The following is a 23694-nucleotide window of genomic DNA, read 5'->3' as shown; positions in this document are numbered from 1 at the left end:
ACCTGGCGGTCCTCCAAATCCAGCTCTGTGTCTTATATACCTGCTTTTTCTTTTGATTTATCTTACTGTTCCTTGCAAACATGAGCTGAGAATCTGATATTCCAGGAGGAAATTCAATGTCTCAGCTGAACATGAAGACTCTCTCAGGATGGCCCCCTTCAGAACCACAGTGCATCTCTAAACGCTAATGCTCCTGGTTTGGTTAACTTGATTAAGGGTTGAGATAAGATACCTTGCTCTCAGATGGATGGTTAACACATTTGCACTGAATTCTAAATGTTAAATGTTCCTCCTTCAAGTTCCTGAGTTATTTTCATCATTTTCATTTCTTCCTGTACCACCGCAATTGCTAATCTCTTTGTTCCCCGAAGAGTTTTCAAGGTGCCTTTGTTCGCGTCATTTTTATCTTGTACTTTAATCATGTGCTATTGACCAGAGTGGAATTCATCATCCTCTTCAGGGCCAGCCCGGTCGGTCGCCAGGTTTTCAGCAGGATCCAGGGTAAGCTACGCTCCTTGAAGAAAGTGCCTGTCTTCAGCCTCTCCGGGCACACGGGGACAGCCCTGGATGGCACTCTTTCTAAAGTACCCAGGACCTGCGGGGGCGTAGGACCACCTCCTAGAAGACAGCCCTGCACCTGCCACAAGTCAACACTTTTAGAATCTCTTGCTTGTTTCTCAGGAATCTGCTCCTTTTCTTGGGCAAATCAAGACTATCCAAAGCAGACTGAACTGTTCGGATTTCTGGATTTGCTTTTGTTTGGTTTTTCGCCACTTTCTCTTGCAGTCCAACTGAGTCATATTCACTTTTTAAACAATTTAAGCTTCCATTTAATTTAAAGAGTTTTACGTTGTTTGAAAAAGTCCAGGGACAGGTCCTATGAGTTCAGCAAAGAAGCACGTGGACCTTGCTTGCACCTCCGGGGAACGGGCACATTTGTAACCGCCCCTCTCCTTGCTGCCTGCCCAAATGTGATTCTGATTTACACATCCGCATGCGGCTGACGGATGGATGATGGCCTATTTTGTGGGTGCTGCGTGCTGACTGAGCCCCAGGACAGGTGTAAAATGACACCTGCTCTCAAGGAGCCTCCATTGTTTTCTCTTCAACCAGAAACATCCCCAAAGTCAAGCTACACTGTGAGAAGGAAGCACAGGGCAATGAAACGCAGGTGGGAGCACCAGGCCCTCCAAGACGGCCAAGCCGGGAAGACAGTTCCCCGGGAGTCCGAAGCGGGCCACGTCGATGTGGGTCTGAGCCTGGTTTGAGAGGTGCAGTCCGGACAGGTAGACAGGAAGGTGGAAGGTGTTTCAGGTGAGGAGAGGGTGAGAGGGAAGTCTCGAGGCAGGACAGAGAAAAGCTGGTGAAGGAATCACGAAGAAACTGATATGCTTGAGGCAGGAGATTTTGAAGGCCCGGCTGCAAAGTGACTGAGGTTGGATTTCGGGGGGCTTGAAGCCTGCTGTCCTTTTCCACTCAGGCTAGCAGAGGTCCGGATGTATCCAAGCAGAGGAGATGCAGAAACCCAGTAGACTGGCTGAGGGCGCAGCGTGCACGCAAAACAAGAGGTCACAGGCCGGGGAGCTGAGCCTGGCGGCAGCAGGGCCAAAAAAAAGGAATAAAACAAGAGAAAAGGGGGCAACTTTGAGAAAAAGTTCCAAATAATTGATGATGAATACAAACTTCAAAAATCAAAAATCCACCTTTTGGAAGCTCATTTTTAACTATCCCCTTATAGATTTAGCAAACAACCCATCTGCCCCAAACTGGTGCTCATTTCACTACCACCTAAATTATAACTCCTTAATTATGAGCCCATCACCTATTCTCCTTTCCTAAAATCAATCCAGAAACTGCCATATACAGACTTCTATTTAATAAAATGAACAACGGTGATGACACGCCAGGAGCAAAACCCTAATTGTGTTAAACCCGGCATTTTGCTTTGACAACCAAGTACCTGTTTTATTTTTTTAAATACTTTCTCTCTTTAAAGCACCTGCTTTCTTTACATATTGACTTCCAAAGGAAGAGATTAATTTTTATTGGCAAGAACAGAAGTTATTCTCGACAACAACAAAGGAAAAGCTATGTTCTATAGAAGAGTCGCCTGCTACATTAAATAATACACAAGAATATCAACCAAAAACCACAAATCAAACCGGGGCCAACCCCGTTTTCCCACATGAAAACCACAGTGTGATAACCTCACCCCTTTGGAATTAGGCTGCAGTTCTTATTATACGAGTGTGGCCGTACCACCCCAGTTCGGGATGGCTGTATTTCCATTAGAATTGCCTGTCCTTCATTGCCTTTTCCTTCACCCCCCTGTGCCCAAGTCCAGTTATTCAGTGAGTTATAATTTGGCACTAAAATTCAATTAAGCTGAAACTTTGGTCATACGTGGTCTTTTTCTCAGCAAAGCATAATTTCTTTGACCCATTTTCCAAACGTCAGCTGATCGATTTGAAAGCAGACAGAGGTAAAAGTTGATTTCAATCGAGCTCACATTTCTAGAAACTGGCTGGCATTTTTTTTTTTTTTTAAACTTCAAACAAACAGTCAGGATGGGGAGTTACTTATGAAAATGCTTGAGGTTTTCATAGCCCTTGTCAAACAGAGACCTCGGACCGCTCGGCAGACTTTAATTAATGTCCACTCCGGCCCTGCAAGCCATTTTCCCAGTGGAAATTCCGATGAGAAAGGAAGGAGTGAGGGGTTCAAGGCCGCACTGTTGTGAGTGGGCTGCGGAACTACGGATTGAAACCCCGCGGTTCCCAATGAGCCGACGAAAGTCTGTCGAAGCACTGAGCACCCCTATTGAGGACTGTGGGAGTTTGGGCCGCTTTAATGGGATTGTGTTCGGTGCTTCAGGCTGTCCTTTAAAAGATTCCATGGCACCAGCGAAGCTCCAATAAAAGGGCCTCCCTAATTGCTTTCTGACTTTCTATGAAACTTTCTAAGCTATACTGACATCCTCGACTACAACGACGCAATTACAAAGCGGAGAAAGGCGAGACAAAGTGGGTGTGCGGAGAGAAAGCGGTTCTCAGAGAAGCGTGTGGGAGGTCGGGGGTAATTCGGGGGAGGGGAGACGGGGCGGGTGTTAAATCGGTGCCGGGGAAAGAAAAATATGAGTGTTCTCTTTTGTGCGAGACCAACAGCTGAGCGCGGGGAGGTCGGGGCCGGGGTCACGGGGCTCCGGGCTGCAGCTGCCGCCGTGGGGCCGGGGTCCTGGGCGGCCCCGGCATCGCGGCGGCGGCGCGGGCGGCCGCTGTCCTCGCACGACCCCGGCCCGTCCAGAGCGCGCCCCGCTCCGACCCTCGAGGAGGAGCGAGGGGAGCGCGGTTCGGGCGCCCGAGCAAGGTAAGCACCCCTGGGGGACCCTCAGCCCTCGACCGCGCGCCCCGGCCGGCTCTCCGCCGCTCTGGGCTGGCGAGCCGACGGGAGGCCGCAGGCCGGCCCCACCGCCCCGGCCTGGTGTTCCCCGCGCGCCTGGGGCCCGACGCCGGAGCCTGGGCCCCCGGAGACCCGCCACCGCGGCGCCCGGCCTGGGCCTGGCCCCGGGGCCCTCGGGGGCTCACTCCGGGCCCGGGAGGCCAGACGGAGCCCAGGAGAACATCGGTGACCTGTCCAGGCCGCCCATGGCGGGGGTCACCCTCCCTCCGAACCACCCCGTGGGCAGGGCCTTACCCGGGTCCCGGCCGGGCGCTCGGCGTCGGCGGGCAGGCGACGCGTCCCGGGCGCCCTCCGAGAGCCCCCCGCCGCCCCCTCAAGCGGTCCCCCTGCGCAGGCGCGGGCCGGAGGAGGCCAGGCCTTTCCGGCTTGGGGGGCGCGGGCTCCGGCCCGGACCTGGGTCGCTGCCCTGCCCGGCCACCCGGTCACCCGAGGGCGATGGCATATTGCGGGGGGGGGGGGGGGGCGGGGGGCGTGGAGGGGGCCAAGAGATGGCGGCGTCGGCGAGGCCCAGGCGCCGGCAATCAAAGGCTGGGGATGGCGGCCCGCCGCGTTGCCCCAGGCCAGGCCCGGGGCATGAAAGGATCTTTATCCTCGAGTGACACGGCCAGCGGTTTCCTCCTGCCTCCCCCGCCCGCGTCCTTAATTGGGGCCGGCTGCTAATGTGATTAAAGGCTAGTTAAATGTTTCTCGGGGCAGACGGTGGGAAGAGGCCGAGACCCCTTCCCCTCCCCGGGGTCACGCCAGGCCCTTGGTCAGGGGGTCGACGGTGGTGCCAACCCCAGGACGGCTTGGCCAGGTGCCCGCCGATTGTTCGCCCCCGGGAAGGGAGGCCGCGGGCGGGCGGGCGGGCGGGCTGCTGGGGCTTTATGTAAGCCGGTGGGCTTCGGGCCCGGCCGGATTTGGGGATTCTTTTCGCACAGTTTCCATTTTCTGGCCGTTGGAACAGCGCCCCGGGCCCTCGAGGCCCTCCCCCTCCGGTGCCTGGCGCCTGCGGGGCCCAGCCGCCGAGGCCGGCCTGGGGTTGCGGGGCGTTGGGGGTCTGGCGGGCTCGGAGCAGGTCGGCTTGGGGGTCTCCCCACCGAGGACGGGGACTCGGGATGGTGGTGCGGGACTGGGGAGTGGTGGCCAGGCAGAGCCCCCGACCCGCAGCGCCCCCGGGCCTCGGCCGCAGCCGGCCGGGTTCCCAGGTCGGCGGCGGCGTGGGTGGTCGCGCCCTCCCCGGAGGGCAGGGCGTCCTAGCCTCCCGGGTCGCGGGCCGACAGCAAGTGTCTGCGCCGCGCTGCCCCACCGCGCACGCTTCCGATGGCGCCCGCGGGCTCCTGCCCCGCGCGCAGAGGTCCTGGGGACCCGTCCTCCAGCCTGCCCGACCTGGCGGAGGCAGTGCGCCCCGGGACGGCGCCGTGGCGCCCCGCGCAGGGAAGGCCGGGCCAGTGCCTCGGGCAGCGGAGGGCGAGCTCCGAGCCCCGGCCTCATAGCTCGCTCCCTGCCCATGGCCCTGTCCCCCCCAGGCCCCGCAGGACCGGCCGTGCGCTTGCCGAGGGGGGGGGGGTCATTGTTGGGGGAGGGGTCCCCGAGAGGCCAAGAGCGCGACCCAGCTGAGTCCCCGCGCCTCTGAAGTTGCAAATCTGGAACCAGTTAGGATGGGGGAGGCAGATAAAAGCCCAGTGGAAGCCAGGCGGAGAAATGAGCTCGGGGTGTCCGTCAGGCGGCCTTGGCCGTGCGCTTCGGCGGTGGCGACTCAGGCGCACGGGGCCGGGCCCAGCAGGTGGGACGGGCCGCGCACCTTCCTCCAGCCCCTGCGGGGTTCTCTCCCCCGCCTCCGTGCGCCGCAGAAAAGGAAAATGCTAGCAAACCCGAAGGCCGCGCCGTGCCCAGGCCGCGGGACAGCAGGAGTGCGCCCAGGGGCTGCGGGCCGAGCCGGCCTCCGGGCAAGGACGAGGTCGTCGGGCGCCGTCGCCGCGCCGCCTCCGAGAACCAGGACCCGCGCCGGGGCAGCTGCCCCGCCGTGCCCGTGAGCGACACTTGCCATTTTAAACACAACACGACGTTTTAAACTAATGTTACCTAAGCAAGCGTTCTTCCGTGGAAATTTTACATATCGATTGTTTACTTTATTCCAAATATTCTCTGAAATAGTCTGCAGAACTTTTCATATCTAACAAATGTCAGATTGCACAGATCAGAAGATATGAAATGAAAAGAATGACATTTTAATGTAAGTGGAGTGAGAGTAGACGGTATTTTTTAATAATATTTTTGTCAAAATGTATGGTGGCTCTAAAATTTTGTCATGTTCAAAATCTATAATTATTTGATATTTAAAATACACATTTTATACATTTTTCAACCCAAAAAAACCCCAGTACAAAATAAAAGCCGGAAACCAAGAAGAGCCTAAAGAGAAAATGGGCAGCGAGGAACCAAAGCCTTTGCCCCGATATCCTGTTTTCTTCTTTTCTTCCCTAAGAGCCTGGAGGAAAATACAGTGAAAATAAAATAATTTCATTTTAAACTAACACGTAGATGTAATTAATTTCGTTCCAGATGGGTCTAAGGGACCTGGCTGTTGTAGTGTGCTCAGAAAATGCTAGACTCAAGGTGATTTTCCTTCCTTCGGCTGCTCAGAGAACTGTAAGGAAAAATCATGAGCTCCAGCCTCATGATTTTTTTTTTAATCTGCTTTTTGAACACAGATAAAATTAGAATCATCTTCCACTTGAGATAAAAGTTGCACAGGCAAAATCACCAATTTTTTTAACTGAAAGAATATCTGGCTTTGTTTTGTACAAAACAGCACTATTTCACTATTATGTAACAAACTGATTGACCTTGGGTTTGTTTGAACTACAACTGCCCTTAAGTCAGTAGCCCCAATGGTGGTAAAAAAAAAAAAAAATCCATTTTTCAACTCATCTACCATTTGTACTGAAATGGCTTTTCCAGTGATATCGTTTCAATAAGTGAGTAGCACAGAGTAAAACAAATAATCTGTGTGTTCCTGGTAAATAATTTTCTGTTTCAAAAAATCAAAAATAAGTTGGCTGTTGCTTTTTAGGAATAACCTTTAAACTGGACAGGAAAGGGGAAAATACGTTTTTGTTGATACTTGGAAACCCGGGAGCAGAGCTGAGATACAGCTAGTTTCACTATAGTATGAGGGGAAACAACGTTCCACACGGTGGGACTACGGTGGGGCTTATTGGAATGCCAGGCTCAGATGTTTGTTTATATCTATGCAGACATGCCTGGGACCCCTTACATGTGTGAGGATGTGATGAAAGGAAGCCAGAGGGTTGCGTGTACGTGGGAGTGCAGGGGGTGCCCTGGGCGTGCAGATCGGACCCCCACCCGGCCTGGCAGCCTGGGCACCTCGCATCCTGCTACCCCCGTGTCCGTGTTTTGGTCCCATGCGGAGGGTCCTCCTCCATTTTATGATGCTTTCTCTCTTTTAAAAACTCCCCAGCGGCCCACTCAGCAGCCTCGTTGGGGGTCCACTGGTCATTTTCACAAAAACAAGTGACCAAAGTGTGGACCAAAACTTGGGATCCGAGGAATCCGTGGGCTCCCTTGGCACATCGAGAGGTCCAGCCCGAAGAGCAAGGCAGCCAGGGGACATCTTTGTTCGCATCGTACGAAGCCGGGCGACGGTGCTTCCAACCTCAGTCCTGGTTATGGACACGGTCCCATGTATATGTGTGAGAGCGTTTGGGATTTTTTTCGTTTCTGTTTTCATTTTGTTCTGTTCTTCTGGGAAAACAAACGTCCCCTCTGTGGCACCTGGGCTGGCCAGTGTAGCAAACGGGAAAACCAGCCAGGGCAGGAGGAGGATGTGGCCTCACGTTGGAATGCCAGCTTGCTTTGTACTTCTTTATTACAACTGAAGGTTTCAAGGGGCCTAGAGCTGCCCAAACCTCAGGCCTGTTCCCAGGAAGGGAAGGAACACTTCACTGCCGCAAGGAAGCCCCTGCAGACTTGGTGTCTGAAGATTCTGCCCAGCCTTCCTCAGGGAGGTCGGCCCCCAGCACCCTCCAAGGATCAAAACAGCCAACTCACATGTTCTGAACATCAGAATGTTCAAGGATATTTAGAAAGCTAGACGGCTGGCCTCTGGTGTTGGAGACCTTAAAAGTAGATGGCGATAATAAACAAAAGGAGTGACGGTGTCTGGGAATGCCCAAAGGAGAGGAGAAGGCTTCACCTGAAAATGGACCCGCTGGGGTTTTCGCCCACGTCCGGGGCTCCCAGCACAAGCCTGGCCTTTCTCTGGTTGGAGCAGGACCGTTTGGAGAAAGTTAGATACATGGGGCCAGACCCCCACTCCAGCCAGACTGTGTGACCCGATTGGAAAATGAATCTGATCACCCCAAAGCCTTCCTCCAGGTGCCCACTGCTGGCTGGAGGGAGCTCAGACTCCTTCCCCAGCAGGCCTCCCAGCCCGGCCTGGCATTTCTTGGCCCCTGCCCTCCCATCACCCAGACCTCCCTTTCCGCCCCAAGACACTCTGCTGTCTGTCACTTACACGGCCCCGGGACAGGAGAGCTCTCACTCTACCCACTCCCTGTGACCACAGGGGCTTCAGTGCCTCTCAGCACCTCTCCTGATGGAGCAGCTTTGGGACCTTGGTTTGGGGACCTTGGGGGCACCCCTGGGCCGCAGGTGGGAACTCGATGGAACTCACAGAGGGAAGACAACATTGCCTGTCAGGCCCAGGGCCAGGGTCTTGGGACGCCCCCCCCCCCCCCCCGCCATTCAGCTGCAGTCAGACATCAACACTCTGAGTGCTCGGACCCTGCACAGCGGTGCCGCCACCTTGCTGAGCCAGCCGCGCTGGCATGCGGGCAGGGCCTCGGGACGGAAACCCCCCAGCATGTCCTGGCTCCTGTGCTGTGCCCGGCGCTGGCGTTCTTGTTCAGAGAACAAAGGCCCGGAGGCCCCTGCAGAACAGAGAAAGGCTGAAAGCAGTGGCTTTCAAAGCTTGCTGACCGTGGCCAGGGTAAGAAAGACACCGTCCATCTCATCCCAGTGCCCACATAACGGCTTCATGTTAAATAAGTAACGAGCTCTTGATGCACGTATAACTGAGAAGTCTTCTACAAAAGAAGACTTCTCTAACTGTGCATCGTGAATTCTGACGTTTGGTACCCTATTTCTTTTCTGCCCACTGATGGCAGCCACCTGCTAAAGTGATCCCATGAGCTCCGTGGGTCGCAGCTTGGAGTTTGCAGCTCACTGTTTTCAGAGCTGCGGGGCGGGGTGCGGAGCTCAGGACTCAGCCCCACCATCCCCACCTGCTACTCTTGCTTCCCCCAGTTCCAGCCCCGGACTCAGACCATCCCGCTGAGGTTCGGGCCACCACTTCCCAGCACCGTGGCACTGGGGAAGTCACCTCCCTTCAGCGAGCTTCCTGTCATAGTGGGGACGACAGCAGCCGCCTGCTAGGGTGGGATCAGATGAGATCGTGCGGGGCTTGGCTTCCCGGGGCTCCCTGCCGCACCTCTGGTCCTGCCCAGGACGCCTGCCCCCAGATCAGCCTCCCAGTAAAACCCTTCTCCCGCCGCCAGCTCGGCTCCAGGCTTCCCTTCAGGCACCTCCTGGGTCCCCACTGCAGATTTCGGGACTCGTGGACCCGTGCCGTCCAGGGCAGCAGCAGCAGAGCCCGGATTAAGTCACGCTGCCCCCGCAGAACTCCAAGGCACGCGGGGGCGGGTGCTCTACCACCCAGGCCGGCATCTGCGGACAAGCTGTCTGCCGGGTGCCTCAGCGCCAGGCCCTGAGAGCAGCACGGGAGATGTGGGAGCCGCTCTAACCCCTGTGTGGCCCAGAGAGGGTGGTCACGTGACTGTGGATCACACAGCAAGGGGCAGAGCTGGGGTTAGGCCAGCTCTCCTGGCCTCGGAAGACCATGACCCTCTGCCTGACGAGCAGCCGCTGTGGTCCATGGCCAGCGTCCTGCCTCTAGGGAAGAGGCGCTGAGCGCCTGTGTTCCATGGGGAGGCCCCCAGAAGACAGGGAGGAGAGCTAGTCCCTGGCTGCCCACCTTCACCTCCCGGGCCCCTGGGAGAGCTGAGTTCATTTTCCTCTGACTGCTTCTGAATGGCCGCCCTCAGGGGCAGAACTGCAGCCCTCCCGCCGCCTCAGTGATCGTCAGACACGTGGCCAGGAAGGGTTGCCCCTGCGTCCTCTGTACACACATGCGCACACACGCAGGTGTACATGCACTCGTGCACACACACCTACGCACACGTGCACATGCTCCCATGCACATACACGCACACTAGTGCACAGGTACACACACGTGCACACACACACGCTTCCCTTCTGCCTTTTACTTGGCAGATTGCTTTCATACTCTTTAACCTTTCTAGCCTTTCTGGAAGCAAGAAATAAAAAGTAGGATATGGGGGCTTCCCTGGTGGCGCAGTGGTTGAGAGTCTGCCTGCCAATGCAGGGGACACGGGTTTGAGCCCTGGTCTGGGAAGATCCCACATGCCGCGGAGCAACTGGGCCCGTGAGCCACAATTACTGAGCCTGCGCGTCTGGAGCCTGTGCTCCGCAACAAGAGAGGCTGCGATAGTGAGAGGCCCGCGCACCGCGATGCAGAGTGGCCCCCGCTTGCCGCAACTAGAGAAAGCCCTCGCGCAGAAACGAAGACCCAACACAGCCATAAATAAATAATAAATAAATAAATAAATTTAAATTATTAAAAAAAAAAAGTAGGATATGGATCGCTAACTTACTCTTGGGGCGAGTAATAGAATTGGGGGCAACATGGAATCTGGTGGGAGTGTTCTGTGACTGGATCTTTCCCCTCAAGCCTGTTTCTGGCTCCGTGAGTCTCCGGTGGTCCTAGGATAGGAGACGCCATGCAGGGAAGCTCCGTGCCCACTGGACGTGGCCGGAAGCCTGCTGTAGGCCCAGCCCTGCTCTCGACGCCGGGTCCCTGCCCGTGGAGCTAACTTCCTAGTGGGAGATGGACAGGCGGTGCAGGGGGTAGAGCGGAGACGGACCACGTCTGGAGCAGGTGGCCAGGCAAGGTGGTGCTGAAGAGGAAAGTGCCAGTGAGGCTCTGCAGGAAGGTTCTGGCACCTGTATGTGCAAAGGCCTGATCCAGGACCTGGCTCAGCACCGGAGATGCAGGAAGGGGCAAGTGACAGGAGAAGAAAGGGAAAGGAATGGTGGGGTCTTTTTGGCCCCTCCAACCCAGAATATTCCACCTCCCCCACCCCAGAGACCAAGGGTGCTGAGGGGCCCTCCTAGGGCACCCATTGAGCTGTGGACCTGCTCTCTGCAGCCAATCCCGTCTGTGTGGGTTTTATAACTGTCCTGAGTTGATATTCCCCTTTACTTGGTTTTGTTGATCTGACAGCCTTTTTATAGCTTTGAAGTTGCTCTTGTATGATCCAGCTTCTACCCTGCCCATCAACAGATGAATGGATAAAGAAGATGTGGTATGTATATATGCAATGGAATATTACTCAGCCATAAAAAAGAGTAAAATATTGCCATTTGCAGCAACATGGATGGACATAGAGATGATCATACTAAGTGAAGTAAGTCAGACAGAGAGAGACAAATATCATACGATATCACTTATATGTGGAACCTAAAACATAATACAAATGAATCTATGTACAAAACAGAAACAGACTCACAGACATAGAAGACAAACTAATGGTTACCAGAGGGGAAAGGGAGGGGGGGAGGAATAAATTAGGAGTATGGGATTAATAGATACATACTCCTATATACAGAACAAACAAGGACTTACTGTATAGCACAGGGAACTATATTCAATATCTAGTAATAACCTATAGTAGAAAATAATCTGAAAAAATAACTGAATCACTTTGCTGTATACCTGAAACTAACACAATACTGAAACTCAACTATATTTCAAAAAAAATAAAGGGGCTTCCCTGGTCCATGCTTCCACTGCAAGGGGCTCGGGTTTGGTCCCTGGTTGGGAAACTCAGATCCCCCAAGCGGCACAGCATGGCCAAAAATTAGAAAAAAAAAAAAAATACATACACTTACTCTGTCAGTTCTGGAGGCCAGGAGTCTGAAATTAAGGTGTGGGCAGGGCCCTGCTTCCTCTGGAGGCCCTGGGGAGCTTCCTTCCTGCCTCCCGCCTCTGGTGGCCCCAGGCATTCCTTGGCTTGTGGCCGCATCACTACAATCTCTTCCTCCTGGGTCGCTTGCCATCATCTCCCTGTATCTCTGTGTCTCTCCTCCACTACTTAAAAGGACACCCATCACTGGATTTAGGGCTCACCCTAATCCAGGATGACCTCATCTTAACTGATTACATTTGCAAAGACCACATATCCAAATGAGGTCACGTTCTGAGGTTCTGGGTGGACATGAGTTTGAGGGGATGTGGCTCAACCCCATACAACCCCCCTGCCCCGAGCTCTCTAAAGAGAGAAGGCTCTTGGACGGCCGGGGTGGCTGTGGTGTGAGACAGAGTTTGCTTCTAGACTAAGGTGGGCACCACAGAAGCCGCTGGGAATTTCCTAACCAGCTGGGCCAGGGGTGTTCACGTGGCTTCTGCCGTGTCAAGTCGGGGGCAGTGACGGTATGGGGGCAAGCCAGCAACGAGTGGGAGACCAAGGGCCTTCGGAAGACGCTGTGGGCAGGAGGACGGGGAGGAGCGGAGACAGAGCCCCAGGCGGAGAGCAGCTGCCTGGCCCCGTGGTGTGTGCCCTTTCCAGGCTGGCTGTCCCTCCGAAGCCCTCTTTTTACAGCACGTATGGTAAACATCCACAGTTCTGTTGGCCCGACGTCCCAGGGTTTACCTTCGCCGCTGTGGATCTTATAGTTCGGGTGGAAATGGAGCAACAGGGTCCCAGCTGGACACGTGACCCATGCCTGGACCAGCAGTGTGTCCCATCCCTCTGGACGCTGTGACTGACCACTCAGGAGTGGAAACAGGGCAGAATTGGGCCAAATGAGAGTCAAGTCAGGAGCTGAGCGGGAGCTGAGATTGTTGACGGGTAGAATGACCCGAAGACCTGACAGCCACCCTGCACCTTGTGGGGGGGGCCCACTGGACAGAGAAGATGACCTGGAGGAGAGCTGACCTCAGACAGACAGGCGTGGTGACGTCATTTAAGCCACTGGGTCCAGCTGAACTTGAACTCCTTGATCAGAAGAACCAGTAAATTTACCTTTAAGCCAGTTTGAGTGGCATTTCTATGCTGGCTGGCCGTGTCCGTACCCCCCACCGTGCCCTGCATACCTGCAGGACAGGAAGGGTTTCACAGAAAGTGTGTCCAAGCCGGGAACCGAGTCTACACACAAAGCTCTGTCCACACTCCGGTGGGACATCCTGGGGAGGGTTGTGGCCATGCCCCAGGGGCAGAAAGGCTGAAACCAGGTCCCAAGTGTGACCGAGAGGAGACGTGCCCCAGGGCTCCGCACAGATGACCAAGACCAAGTCTGTGTTCTCCCCTGGGGCACCAGGCCCGCCCCGCCATCACTCTGTGGGCAGGCTGGGCTGTGCATACACTTCAAGGGGAATCTTGGCCCCCCGGTCTCTGGGCATGGAGGACCCCCGGCTGCTGCATCTAAGGGCTCCCTTGTAAGGTGGCAGCTAGGAGGTCAGGCTCAGGGACATGAGGACTGGGGCTTGGGGGCCCATGTACAGGCAGAAGACCCCCCTTGCAAGTGGACAGACATGGAGAAGGAAGGTCGCTGTTGGGGATGGGGTTGTATTGCTCTTCAGCCTCGGGGGTAAGGGGCCTCAAACCAGCACTCAGGGGCTGCCTTCACAGTTCCTCCGCAGCCTAGTTTTCTCCTCTGTAAGGTGAGGGCCTTTGTCTTTTGGGGTACCTCCATTTCTAATGTTCCAGAGCTCTAAAAATCAAGGTAACCCACCAGTAGGAGGCCTGTGTCTGGAGCCCACCGTTTCCTGACGTGACCATCAGGAGACTGGCCCGAGAGAGAGCGTGAGCTGGTCTCCATGGAGACAAGACCAGTATCCCAGAGGACCGCTGGTCCAGCCTTCCTCTGACCTGAAGCAGGAGCAACGCCATGTGCTGGCATCTGCCACCGTCTTAAAGGCCTGAGGTCATCTAAGCCACTCCCATTGTTTTACAGATGGGGAAACTGAGACCAGGGGAGGGGAAGCTTCCGGCGAGATCACAGAGCTGGTCAGGGGCAGAGCTGGACGCCTGCCACGCCGAGGCTCCTCCGTCGCCCCTGGAAACCTGGCCCTCGTTGGAGCCTGAAGTAGCCTTTCTGCACAGGCTGCCGAGACACCTGTGGTCACCAATGGCAACATTACCCTCTCGACAGCCATGCGAGTTACAGAGCAATGGCCTCAATCAAGCTCAAGTGCGCGCTGGATTCAGAGGCCAGACGAGACGAGCAAGGCAGCCACTTGGGGGCCAAATGGTCTTTCAGTTCTGTCCTGGACTAAATATAGTTCCTGGGCAGGTTTGATCTTGGTTATCAGGCAACTGTGGCACAGAAATAACTGGTCTCATCTTTCCCAGCCCCAGTTCAGGGCGGCAGGGCGGCCGTGTGGGCCTGGCGTGGGTGCCAGATGGACCCCCTGTGATTCCTAGAGCAAGGGAGCCCCTTCCCTCGGCCCCCCTTTGCCCACTTTGGGCTAGAACTCATGCAGGATTCTCCCACGTCTCACATTCTGGAAATCATGGGAAATAGCTATTTCCATAAGCAAGCGCCCAGGGACCCTGCCAAGACTGGGGGTCACTTGCTGGAGTCCTGGTTTTTTCTTTTTTCTTTATTCCTTTTTTTAAAATTTTTATTGGAGTATAGTTGATCTACAATGTTGTGTTGTACAGCAAAGTGAGTCAGTTATACATATACATATATCCACTCTTTCATAGATTCTTTTCCCATATAGGTCATTAGAGTGTTGAGTAGAGTTCCCTGTGCTATACAGTAGGTCCTTATTAGTTATCTATTTTATATATAGTAGCGTGTATATGTCAACCCCAATCTCCCAAGTCCTAGTTTTTTCTTCAGTTCTCTTCCTAGAGACAGTATTCTCTCTTTTGGGGGAGGGGGGAGTGAGTTTTTAAAATGACGTGACTGTGTTTGCCTCTTTAATACAGAAAAGCACAATAAAGGAGTTAAAGGCTTATTACCTCTATCCAGGATACCCTTTGACATTTTCTCAAATAGAGTCACACACTCAGCTGGGAAGAAAATGCAGAGGACACAGAGGTAAACAAGGAGAACTGAAAGCCCCCAGCCCGCCCCTCTCCAGCTGATCCCGAGGCACACAGGGGCCAGGGGCTCAGGCTCCCGTCCCCGCACCCTCCTTACCTCCCCGGGCCTCGGTTTCTTCATCTGCAAAGTAGGTAGGATGGTAACACCCACCTCCTGGGATCTTCTAAGGACCCAATGAGCTAACAGCGTGCAGAGACCTGGGAGCTGGGTCTTGGTAACCGGGGCCCACGTGCCCACCGCTGGAGTTCATCCAGAGCACAGACCTCCATCTATTGCATTATATTTTTTTAACTCAAAAATGGATACACTTTGTTTGGCATCCTGCTTTTTTCACCTTATTTTAGAGATCCGTCCGTCCCAGCACACACAGGCAGACACACCTCCCTCTTTCTTAAGAGCCTTTAGATGCCCGTGTCACATCCTGTATGGTTACTGACACCAGGACACCAGGATGTTAGATACCCAGAAACGTCGATTCTGGCCCAAACTGTATGCACTTTCAATTTGGCTGGATTTACACTTCCGTCGACCAGGATGTGCTTCCCGTCTCCGCACACCCCTGCCAGCCCGGGGGCGTCCCCACTGTTGGGTAGTGTGCAGTCTGACCCCAGGAACCCAGATGGGGTCAGCCTTGTGAGGCGTGCAGGGACCACGAAGGCCATGGTGATGGGGCAGCGAGGTAGGGCGTGGGCCCCAGGGCTGTGGGTCACCTCAGGGCCCCTGGAAGGGTGGGCTGGAGCCCCAACACATTCGTCCCCCAGGACCTTTACAGAATGAAGTGCCTGCCTTTGGGCCGGGAAGTTAGCTGGGACGTTGTCAACCAACTTCCTCTAGGCCCTTCCTGAGGAACCCTCTGCAACCCTGGAGCTGGCGGAGACGCCTGCCCAGTGGCCCTTTGGGGGCAGCCCAGAGACACGGCCCATCTTGGAGTGTCCTCGGAGGTTCAGCTCCAAACTCAGAGAGCCGGCGACTTGTGGAAACAGCCAGATCCATTCTGAGCCAAGCCCAGCAGAGCTGCTGCCGGGGCCAACCCAGGTCACCCACACGAGTGGCCACAAAGCAAGGAAGCATGGCTGCCCCCGGACCGTCACTTGCTTAGAGACAGTTCTATAGGAGAAGCTGCAAATCTGTTTCCAGTGATGGTGGCATTGCTGGGTGAGGAGGGGGCTCACCGGGAGAGGCTGAAGTTTAGCACATTGGACAAAATATTCCCGTGCTGAGTCCGACCCTCAGCTGAGAAGGGGGTCGGCCGCAGCCACCAAGCTCAGCCCATGTCCGTGGCTTCGCAAACCTGCCGCGTCCGCCCCGCCTGGCCCTCCGTAGCTCCTTCTCCTTCCCGTGGCCCATGAGCCGCCACCTCATCATGCAGCCACTTTCTTGTCTCCTCGTCCACCTCCCCTATCCCAGTACCCAGATTATGAGCCTCTAGAGAGCAGAGGTCACGTCTTCCCAGGTCTGTGTCTCCACAGCACAGAGCAGCGTGGTAGGGATTTCGTAAGTCAGGGGTGGAGGAGGGCGGGATGTGGAGTAGCCCTTGGAGGAGGGCGTCCAAAGACCTGGTGCGTTGGGTCCTGGGCTGACCACCAGGGCTGTGATCTTGAACCTCAGTTTCCTAGTCTGTAAAAGGGGGTTGGAATGACGGTTAGCAAGGGTCCCTTCTGATTCTGTGATTTATGAGCTTACTCACGGCAGGAGCCGGGAGGCGGGGAGGCCGAGAAAGCCCCCGGCTCTGTGCCCCACGCACACTGGAGGAAAGCCCACCCCACCGCCACGCCGGCTGCCCGCCGTCCCCCCAGGATCGTTCCCCGGCTCCACGGTGTCGCGGGGAAGGCAGCAGAGGTAGACAGGAGGGCATGGGAGGACACGCTTTCCTGACCATCCAGCCCAGCAAAGCTAGAAACCATCAAAAAGTAAAAATTCCATTTGTAAACAAGATCGAATTATTTGATTGTGAAACCTGGGTCCATGGAATTTAAAATAATTTAATATGAAACAATATCATTTGAAATGCCGGCCAGCCAAGGACCTGGGGGCAGGACGGGTTCTAGCCTCCTGTGGCCAGACACGTGGAACCCAGCCTTAGGGAATAATAACAAGTCATCATTCAACAAGCATGGCTGAGAGTCAGCTACATGGCCACGCTGGGCCAGGCACGGGGCGGCCAGCCCGTGGCTCCCGTACCCCTGGGGTTCACAGTCTGGATGGGCAAGCGTTGACACAGACGATTAAAAAGCAGTGCCGGAGAGCAGGAGAGGGGTGGTTAAGTGGCATACAATCCAAGCCAAAAGGGAGGCCGAGATGGAGCCAAGGGCAAGCGCCGTGGGCCACAGCGGGCACTGTCAGGGGAGTCTCTGGGAGCTTCGGGATTGTGGTGAGAAACTGAGGCATCGCCCTGAGAGGAGGGGACACAGAGCAGGAACATTAGGATAGAAATGGAGATCATTTTCAACCCCAGCTTTATCTTGTGCTGCCCGTGTGACCTTGGGCAAGCGAGTCACTTCCAAGCCTCAGTTTTGTCATCTGCAGAATGGGAATAATTAAGCCTGGTCCCCACTCCCTGGCTGCAGCAAGCGTCAGAAATCATTCACGTGCAGGCCCCGGAAGCTGACGTCACCAATGGACAGAGGCGCGCCAGGTGAGGCAGGGATGCAGTTGGCTCCTGCAGCAGATGCCGTGCAGGGGTGAGGCGGTGGGCAGGTGCCCTGGAGGCCCAGCACCTGTTCAGTGGGCTCTGTGCTGGGCTCCTCAGGATCCCGCTGGTGCTTTGCGGAAGGATGGTGGGGCCGGGGCCCAGCCGATCCTGGTACAGCAGCACTCTGCCTCCACAGCTCCTGCCTCAACATAATCACAATTGGGAGTATTTCAGGGCCGTAAGGGCAAGATAAACAAACCCAGGGAACCCAGACAAAGAGCACGCAAATGCTCACTTTCATGTCACATCCAGAAACCACATGTTCATCAAGCCACCTGCGGGCTTGTAGCTCCATGGGGAAGTGCAGGCTTGTTGTGTTTAGAAAACCAAACTCGCCCGTACAGCTGCGGGGGACGTCCGGGTGCCGCCTCCCCCCATCCTGCCAAACACAGCTCCAGCCACAGAGCAGCCCTTGAGGCAACCGGAGGATTTCAGGGGGTCCCGGTGCTGCTGGGTTTGAAATCACCTGCGAGGCAGTGGGACAGCAGTGGGCACTTCTCATCACTGCGGTGCCACCTGGGGCACGTCCCCTAACCTCTGTGTGCACAGCAGGGTCTGGAAAATGCCCAAGGTCACCTGGCCAGTAAGTGACTTACCTAGAACTCAAACCGGGCCCCCCAGCTCCCCAGTCCCCCTCTCTCCCCATCACCCCTGAGTTAAACTGCCGAAGGCAGCCAGAACATGGCCAGGACTGAGGAGAGGAGACCAGCGCACACAACCAACTACCTGTGTGCTCGGGGAGGGCTCCAGATCCCTCCTACCCTTTGAGGCGGCTATGCTGAGAAGCGTTATTTTTATTCCTCCCCAAGCCTTGCCAGATTACACTGTCAAGGCCAGCACTTGGGAGATATTTCCTTGGTTTCGCAATTCACGCGGTGACTAACACATGTTACATTTTGAAAACCTCTCTTGGTAAAAATTTAAGCTGAATTGTAAATACATAAAAGTCTCAGTGTTAATGGGGTGCACGATTTCCCAGTGGCTGTTTTGTAATCCCAAGATTCAGAAGGGATGTGGAATTCTGTAAAAATGGATAACGAACACCTGTCCGGAGCCACCCTTTGGGCAGCAGCCCTAACATCTGTCCATCGTTATGTAAGTTACAAAACCCCTCCGTGTTCCCTGTCTCATGGGGTGCCCAGAGCAGGGGTTGCAGAAGTTCACGACGGGTGATGGATTCCCTCCGTGGGACAGGAGTGCACGCACCCACCCCGCACTGCCAGGGGCTGGACATACCCTACCTCATTTCGGTGCCATTCGGTATCGGGTTACGGTGACAAAGCTGAGGCACAGAGAAGTTAAGACTTGCTCAAATTCGTAGCCCTGATAGGGGACGGAGCAGGACTCGGTCCCAGGCTTCGTGCCTCTCCGCAGCACGGGCACACCACAGCCCCTGCTGCCGGGCACCCGTGTCCCGGGCGAGTCATCCACTCTGCACCGGCCCAGCCGATCGCACCAGGGTGGTACCCACCTGGGACAGCCGGCGCGTAGGCTGGACAAGGGGTGTCTCTGTCTGAGCATCTGAAGTAAGAAGCGAAAGAGAGTGGGACAGTTGGCAAGGCGCCCTGATGTCGTGTGCATGCCAGAACCACGGGGCCATGTTGGAGTTGGCGTGGGAAGGTGACGGGGAGAGGAAGGAGGAAGGAGGAGAGCTCAGAGCGGTGGAGGAGAGACCATCCACCATGAGAGAGGCGAGTCAGGAGAGGCCGGACCACTGGCGGCGCCAGCTCGGTACCAAGTGGCCAGAGTGCGGGCAGCAGCCTGTCTGCCTGCAGCCCCTCCCAGCCCTGCCCCCGCCTCCGTCACACCCCTGATTTATTGCTTAGTCGATAACACTTATCAGTCTGCAGTTTGTCTCGTTTACCTGTGCAGCGTCGATCTCCACACTGGACTGTAGACTCGGTGCTTTAAGTGGCCCGTCTGGCCGGCTCCCCGCGGCATCACCGGAGCCTGGCCCAGCATCTGCGCGTAGCAGCTGGGTGACTATTTGTTGAATTCATGCCCCCCTGGAAGATGGAGGAGCCACCCCGCTCCGCCCCGCTGCAGTGGGTGATCCGAGTGGGTTTTACCACCGCAAGGAGCCCCGGCGGACATAAGGTCTCCGGGCCACGCAGGGGTAGGGCGGGCAGCTCTCTAATCGGCAGAGTGGTCATGGTTGGGCGGGGAAGGAGGAGCCCGGAGGTGGCCATGCAACCAGGGACGCGTTTATGATGCAGTAAACTCCGGGACGAGTATTGATTTTTCTTCAAAGTCCAGGGCCTGTCTGGGCTCCTCTTGGCTCCCTGCCCACCATCGGCACCCGAGCTGCCTGACAAGCCCAGACTCGGGCCATCAAGGCACAAGTCTCCTGGGTGCGGGTCCCCCCGCCAAGGCGTCCTCGCCAACATTCCGGTAGCTTGGACCTTCCAACCCCATGGCCTTTGCAGTCCACTAGATTCTAGCAGCCAGAAGATGTGTCCATCCAAAGATAAAACGTTGAGAGGGTGCTTGCTGAAGAAATTATGGCTATGGAGGAAGGGGTATAAACTCAGTTTGGGAAGTGTCATACATGCTTCTGTTCTGTGATCCCTGAGCGGGCGAGATGTGGCCTGAGCTCTCAAGAAACACACACATTTGGGGGATAAACGGGGCGTGGAGAGACCGAGAGATAATCACAATACAGTGTGATAAGCTCAAAAGTAAAAGTGTGTCCAGGGCCCACGAGGGAAGGACCAGATCTAAATGGGGGGTCAGCAAGGGCTCCCCAAGGAAAGGAAATTTCCATTGTCTCTTGCGATTTTAATTCGACGTCCCCAGAATGCCTGTTATATTAGAGCCAACAGCCTTAATGGAATTACTCAGCTTTCAGTAATAATGAGTTTGTCTAGGTCATGTAGGGAAGTACTTTAAAGTTATTCTTTCTTCTTTTCTATGATTGCAATGACGTACAATGCTTGAAAAGACATTTTCCTTAATTCAATTACCAAGTGAGCTAAATGCATTTGCTGGAGATAATTAAGAATCTTTATAAATATAAAACAATTATCCCGTCAAAATACAGTGCTAGATGTTATTATTCAAGCTAGCTTCTCAATCAGAAACCCCCTTTTTCAAAGCAATTCCAAATCACTCAATGCTAATCTCCCCAGACAGAGCTGCCGGTGTCCGGCTTGCAGTGCCCAGGCTACTCTGTCCTGCAAGCGTCTCACCGAGATGCAAGTGCTGGCCCACATCCGCCCACCCCGAGCTGCCTGCAGCCAAAGCTCTCCTCATTCACCTCTCGGGTCCTAGCCTTGGCCCAGAGCAGGTATCAGAAAACACCGGGACAGAGGCCGGAGGAGACTGAGGGGCTGAGATGACAGAATGCAGTGTGGCACCCTGGCTGCCATCCTGGCGTACAGAGGACATTAGTGGGAAAATTGGCAAAGTTCAAACAAAGCCTGGAGTCGAGTTAACAATCATGGACCGATGTCAGTTTCTGGTGCCGGCAAAGGTACCCCAGTAACGCACGATGTCTACAAGGGGAAGGGGTGGATGGGACTCTCTGTACTATCTTTGCAGCTTCTGTGCATCTGAAATTATTCTAAAATAAAATCTTTATTTAAAAAACAAAAACAAAGGTGAGTGGCTGGGTAAACGGGAGGGCAGAACCTCCCTACAGCTCAGTAGTAAAGACCCTCCACCCCTGCCACCAGCCAGCTCACCTCCAGGTGACGTAGTGTGGGTCGTCCAGTAAAAGGGGGTCCCCTCCGGGGCACCTCATGTGTCAGCACTTTCTTGGTAAATATTTACAGCAATTTTATTTGTAAGCAGATAGCACTTTTAATAGAAGTGTGTTTGATGTCAGGTTACGGGAACCACCACAGCCCTGCAGGAGCACGCTACACCCACACGCTTTTCTTGACCCCCGAGAGTCTGGGATTCCACTTAGAAACCCTCGGAGATGTGCTGTGACTTCCATGGGCCCCTCACACCCTAATAATATCTATATTAAAAAAAAATGTGTATAAGCCTTCAAATACTTGAACATTATTTGTCTGCTTTAGGCAAAATTGAGCAGATGTTCATCGGCCCCTAAAAAAAATCGTGTTGAGACAGGCATTCTTGCACCACGTCTGCCGCGTCTAATGGAGAAGAGGATTCCCCGGGCCACACTTACCAGCTAAGTGACCTGGGGCGAGTTACTTAACCAGCACATCTTCGATCCCTCTTCTGAAAACCAGGGATAATGATACCTGTTTGCAGGCTTTTACGAGGAGTGCCTAAGCTAATGGGTGTGAAAGCACTAATTTGAGCCTGGCCCCCAGGAGGAAATCAATAAAGAGCGGCTTCTGTAAATCATCCTAGCCATCGGAGCAGACCACGATATTTCTGTCTTCTAAAACGCTCCCGAGAGAGCCTCGGCTTGATTCTGCAAATAAGACCTCTGGATTTCATTCTGCAAGCTTCAATCTATTCAGCTCTCTCCCTACCGGAAACTCAAAGTACTTAAACAGGGTCTGAAGCCCCTACACCTGGCCCCAAGTCCTGTCTGAGCCCCTCACGTCTCACCTAAGGCCCACTCTGCTAGGTTTCCCATTGACATTTGCCTCGGTGGGCTTTTCTGGATCTAGTCCTTCCTCCAGGCCCGGGGCTCAAGTTCCCTCATTGTAATAAATATGAGGGAGGGTGTTTATGAAGGAACGGGGAGTTCAGTGAAGTCCAGGCTGAACTTGGCCTTGCCCTCTGTTTGCTTTCTCCTCCTCCCGGGCAGGCTGGTGGTGCGGGCCTGGGGCCCTCACTCAACCAGCCTGGAAGTGCCAGGGATTCTACCCAGAGCTGCAGACAAAGGCTCCAGCGTCTCCACTTCCACCTTGGGTCCCCTCTGAGTCTTATTTCGCTAATGAGATCAGACAGGCTTGTAATTTTAGGTAAATGCAATTGCTAAGACTGGAAGGGAGACTCATTCCCTGGCATTTCCACAAGTCCTTCCCAGTTTGTTTAGCTTGGGAAATTAGGCAAGAGCAGGTAGAAAGACTCCGGGTCAAACACAAGCCATCGCAAGAGTCTGATTCAGGCTTTACCGACAACATTATTCATCCTCTCGTTCCTCTCGTGGGCTATTTATTTATTCATTTATTCAGCAAATATTTATGGAGCGGCTAACATGTGTCCCGACCTTGTCACACCCTCTGGCTTCTCTGCCTGGTGTGGGTCACAGCCACACCCCAGTACCCCAACCTCGTATCCTCCCAGACCTGGTCGAAGGTTACCTCCTCTGGAAAGTCTGCACCCGACTTCTATGCCAGACACACTTCCTGCCTCTCCCAAGGAAGGCCAGCAGGAGCGCTGGGGTCACACAGGCCTGGCTGAGAAGCAAGGCTCCAGGTCATCCCTCGTGTGTGTCCTCGGGCAGGTGACTGAAGCTTTTACCCTGTTTCCCCATCTATAAAATGTGGGCGATGTTAATAATGATGCTTACCCCCTAAAACGAAATGCCTGGGAATGCTACATAAAATATAATAAACATCGTTTGCAATGTGCAACCGAGCTCGCAAGAAAGTGAAAGAGTCACCCAGAACTGAGGGGAGGGCTGAACGTGGGTGATGGGTTAGCTGGTCCTGATGCTGAAGGGACCCCAGGCCTTCAGGCAGACCCAGTGCCCTCACAATGTAGGTCTCAATTGTCACTGGAGACAGGAGAGGGCCTAGGGCACATGCAAGGTGGGATGTTGGGACCAGCATCCTTGCCCAAAGCCAGGATCTCAGGGGGCTCCCAGTACAGGTATGGGCAACTAGGGAAGATCCACCTTCTGGAGCAGGAGAGACATCAAGTGCCCCCCAGAGTCAGTCCTCTTTCTCCAGGCACAGATGGACACATTCCCTGGCCCTTTCCAATTGGCCTGGCCTTGGGACTGGTTCTGGCCAGTGGGTGCTGAGAAGAAGAGACGTGAATCACTTCTAGACCAAAGCAATGAACAGCCAGCACCAGATTCTCCAGGCCATGCGTCAAGATGGCAAAGCTGTGCTGGGATTGGGGCAACCTGGGTCGCTGAGTTGTTCTATGTGGGACAGTGGCCAGGAGAGTTGCTCAGATTCCCTGCAAACTTTGCAAGAGCAGGAAATAAGCCTTTGTTGGGTTTAGCCAGTGAGAGGGATTGTTTGTTACTGAAGCAGGGCTTATGCTATTCTGACTAATGCAGCTGGCAAAGGAGATGACAAGCAAACTTGCTGTCTCCACCTGGGATCTAGGTGGAGACAAACCATCTCCTCTGTTTTTACTTCACAGGAGTTTGGGGGTCACATTTATACTACCTTTTGGTCCAGGAAACCCCAAACTGTAAAATTAACTTAAAGATATTTCCAATAAGGTTGTACTGCTAGAAA

The 23694-nt window shown here is 54.6% G+C and overlaps 1 long non-coding RNA gene across 1 annotated transcript in view; it reads left to right on the top strand.

Moving 5' to 3' along the window:
- The first annotated feature begins 3258 nt into the window (after positions 1–3258).
- The window catches only part of LOC309626661, a 37019-nt gene continuing 16583 nt past the window's right edge, over positions 3259–23694 (top strand). Inside the window, exon 1 of the long non-coding RNA XR_014243346.1 lies at positions 3259–3366. This is a non-coding gene — a long non-coding RNA (uncharacterized lncRNA). The remainder of the gene's footprint in view (positions 3367–23694) is intronic.

The sequence above is a fragment of the Balaenoptera borealis genome (genome assembly GCF_965194805.1).
Source record: "Balaenoptera borealis genome assembly, chromosome: 3".
In the NCBI taxonomy this organism is placed as follows: domain Eukaryota; kingdom Metazoa; phylum Chordata; class Mammalia; order Artiodactyla; family Balaenopteridae; genus Balaenoptera; species Balaenoptera borealis.
Note: the sequence above shows the minus strand (reverse complement) of the source record. Positions and strands in the feature narration are given on the sequence as shown.